The sequence below is a fragment of the Oryx dammah genome, unplaced genomic scaffold (assembly GCF_014754425.2).
Source record: "Oryx dammah isolate SB20612 unplaced genomic scaffold, SCBI_Odam_1.1 HiC_scaffold_3, whole genome shotgun sequence".
NCBI classification, from domain to species: Eukaryota; Metazoa; Chordata; class Mammalia; order Artiodactyla; family Bovidae; genus Oryx; species Oryx dammah.
In genome coordinates, this window is record NW_024070187.1 from 48,410,537 (window position 1) to 48,414,799 (window position 4,263).

General features: G+C 36.6%; 1 non-coding gene across 1 annotated transcript; it reads left to right on the forward strand.

Moving 5' to 3' along the window:
* The first annotated feature begins 3,324 nt into the window (after positions 1-3,324).
* Positions 3,325-3,459, forward strand: LOC120862342. The gene has a single exon (XR_005720765.1). It is a non-coding gene; the product is annotated as a small nucleolar RNA SNORA70 (small nucleolar RNA).
* Positions 3,460-4,263: the final 804 nt, after the last annotated feature.

The window sequence follows — 4,263 nt, forward strand, 5'->3', positions numbered from 1 at the left end:
TTATTTTATGTCTCTTGATTTTTATGGGTGATTTTTTTTTTTAAGGAAGATCATAACATGAAGCTGTGTGTGAAACCCTGGAGCTGGTATATTAAGCTAATAACATACATATTATGGGGTTTCCCTGATGACTCAGTGATAAAGAATCTACCTGCCAAACTGAAGACACAGGTTAGTTCCCTGGGTTGGGAAGATCCCCTGGAGAAGCAAATGGCAACCCATTCCAGTATACTTGCCTGGGAAATCCTATGGACAGAGGAGTTCATGGGATTGCAAAGAGTCAGATAGGACTTGGTGACTAAATAACAACAATGCAGATTATGCAGTTTGACCCACTAAGTAAGATGGCACAAGCCAGAAGCAGGAGTAAGGGTTGAGGTGGGGGTGGGGATGCCGCATGTAACTCCGTGAGCATTAGAAGGAGTGCCCACTTTGGGGAAGAGAAAATCCTTGGGCCTGTTTTGATTGAAACGTGCAATGTCAATATTCACACAATGGAAGTAAAGTCACAAATGCATCACTTTCCAGAAGGGGATGTGTGATGAACCTGGGAAGGGCAGTACTCTGTCTGAGATCATCAGCTAGCAGGAAACAGAGATTACTTATAAGGTGGCTGGGGTCGAGGTTACTAATATTTGGGGGATTCAACACTGAGTGGTCACTTTATGTGGTGCCCCAGGAAAAGCAAACTAGGAAGTTGTAGAAGAATCCTAAACCCAGATCTTTATCTAAATGTCCACACTCTGGATGTGAGGAGAGTTGTCATACTGTAACATACCTAAGCAGCAACTCAAAAAATGGTTTTCTCCTTGGAGAAGCGTTATATGGCAACAATCCTAGAGAAATCTGGCAATTTGTGATTCGCCCTTAGTTGTTCACCTCTTTATCTCCATGTTGCCACTAGCTATCTGTTTCACTCATGGCAGTGCACACAGGTCAAGCCCAGTCTCCCAGTCCACCTCACCCCCTCCACTTCTGTCTCCACTTGTCCATTCTCTATGTCTGTGTCTCTGTTCCTTCCCTGCACATAGGTTCATCTGTACCATTTTTCTAGATTCCACAAATATGTGCTAATATACAATATTTGCTTTTCTCTATTTCAGGAGGAATGACCTGTAGGCTTATTCCATGTGTCCTGATGAAAGCAATATTACTGTTACATTTATAGTCCTAAAATACATTTAGTGGGTACTGTTGGAAATGGGCCCAAACACAGTTAGGGATGTTGTATATAGAGTTGCTTTATTTACTTATTTTTTAATTTTTTTACTAATCATATTCATGGTTATTAACAGCTAATTGGCTGTAATATCTATTGATAAAATATTCCAAAACAAACTACATGTAATTTTTTATGATTTCCCTAAGATTCAGCCACATCCCCCCTTATTAACAAAAAATTTATGAAATCTACCTATAAAAATGAGAAAAGTGATTGTTCCCAATATATCTCACAAAGATGATACAAGAATTAATAATTTAATGATTATGTGTCAGCTAACTATGAGGAGGATATAATATGGGATTTTCTTCTCTTTAGATCTTTAACTTGAAAATCAAAACTTGTCATACCAATGTTCTTACCAATGAAGGTAATCATTTAATGTATCTCTACCTTCCTTTTTTTCTATTTCTTGTGAACTCTCAAATCCTAAGTATTGCAGTTCAGGAAAGGGGCTCTGGCATTTTCACATCCTGACAAATTGAAATGAACAATTAAGAGTTTCTGTTCAGTTCAGTTCAGTTCAGAGGACCTATTAGAGGACCTAAGTTCAAAGGTTTCATTAACATGAATAATACTTTGTTAAGTTATATTTAGAGTTTAGTTTATGTATATGCATCAGTCTGGTTTTATCTGCAGAGATGATTTTAAAATTATTTGAAGTGTTCAATAAGTATTGTTTCTCTGGAAGAATATAGTTTACATGAGTGGATATATTGCTGTCTGACAATGTGAAGGAAAAAACAACACTTCTTGTGACTCCATGTGTGAATCTTAAAATGCAGAATATAGGAGGTGCAAACGGCAGTAAGTGCTGCCAGAGAGGACCCAAGGAGATAGCAAGCAAACCTGTAGGATGAAAAACTTGAATGTACATTTCCCTAGAGTACTGGTAGATATGTGGCTCAGTGATTTACAGCAATATAATGTATGTAAAGAAAATAAACAAGATTTTTATGTCAAAGCACAACTTGAAGTCATATTCCCTGACCACTGTCCTACTATATGTTTTACTGAGCATATATATACAACTTCTGACAGTGGGAGGGGGTCTAACATATTAAAAATGAGTATAATCTTGACAGAGCACATGACTCTTAATTCATTTCTGAGTATTCAATTACCTACTCTGACAGCCTTACAGTCCTGTTGGGAAATGAAGTATAACATCAGGTTACTAAGCAACTCTGCAACTTTCTTAAAAGTCTGTCTTGGAACTCACTTGTTTATTCTAATTGACTCCATCCATGTCAGCTTGAACATAAATGGGACATCATGTTTAGAAATGCGCTGGATCTCTACTTTCAGCTAACATGTCTTGCTACCTCTGCATATCTAAATCAAGGACTGGCAATATAAATGTCATATTCAAAGCAAATTTTTGTCTTCCTCTTGAGTTGCATTGAAAAAAATATACATATGTTGGATTAAGTTAGTGTCTGAAGTAATCTACACACTGTCGAAAAACAACATGAAAGAATGAAGAGTGACTTTTATTTTTTTACTTTTATACAGAATAAAGTTTTAATTAGCCAGTCAGACTTATCCCCAGTTTATCTCTACAATATAATACATCAGAATTAATAGAAAGTCTGTCTCACAGCATGGCAGCCATGTTGACATTTCTTCAGTCACTAAAACTTTGAGGAAGATAATATCTTGAAATATTGAAATATTAATCTTGAAATATTGTGATAAATGCATGAATATGTCACACTTTATGAGGATCAAAATTGTCTTTTTTAATCTTTGATTTCTCTGTGCTTTATATCAGAGGTGAACATAATAAAATCACAAGCATTTTATAATGCTGTGTATTTTCTCTTGAAACCATTTACTCTCCTCTCAATTTTAGAGTAATTAACACTTTAATGACTAATTCTGTTACATGAAGTATTTTGTATTTTGATGAGGGTCAAAGATGTAGTCAAAATTGACAGGGTTGTTTTTTTAAATTCTGAATACTTCTGCTGAGTGTCAACTTTGGAATTGCTGGATTATTTTCTGTTTACTTAAAATATGACCAGTACAGAATCCCTTATAAGAGTCACTTCATAAGTAGCCACTTTAAAATAATTGCTGATATTAAAAAGCATATTTATTTGCAGCCAATTAAGCCGACTGTGCTCTTTTCCCCGTGGGGACCCAGTGTGCAATGGCTGCAAATAGCAGCATCTTAGGTTGTGTATGCAACCTGTTACTTGTACAGGTTGCCCTACAGTATCTTAAAGACAACTCTTTCTAGTGGGCATTCTTGAGTGGTCTGCTGTCCCCAATCTAGGCTCCAGACAGACATGTGCCATGCCTTTGGAAAGCCCCAGGGCACAGTGGCCAGGATCCACACTGACTAAGTCATAATGTCCATCCACACCAAGCTGCAGAACAAGGGGCATATGACTGAGGCCTTCCAGCAGGGACAAGTTCAAGTTCCCTAGCAGTCAAAAGATGCACATCTCTAAGAAGTGGGAATTTACTAAGTTTAATGAGGGTGAATTTGAAAACATGGTGGCAGAAAATCTGCTCATCCGAGATGGCTTTGGAGACAAGTACATCCTTAATTGTGGTCCCCTGGACAAATAGCAGGCCCTGCACAAATGGTAGGCCCTGCACTCATGAGATCATCAGTGCCAGCCCCTCTTTAACTATGCTCACCAATAAATCCGACTTGTTATTAAAAAAAAAAAGTTTAACTATTCAATTAATTGGAAGAATCATAGTAATAATATATAATGTATATAGTAATATATAAGTGCCATTTTAAACTAAAAATATCTTTAGAAGTGAATTTTATTTACCGGATCAGAATACTGCAGTGATTATCAGTATTGAATGGCTTAAATACTCACACAGAGATGTGTGTGAAAATTATCCATGGAATTACAGAAAGGGTAAACACAAGCAGACTCTTGCCCACAGTAGTCCTGACATAGTCAATGTGCAATAAATGAAGTTTCAACTCTTTATAAGAAATATTGTACTAACACACATTGTAACATAACACAGATTAGGACATGGTTATTTTATTACAGGAAAATTCACAC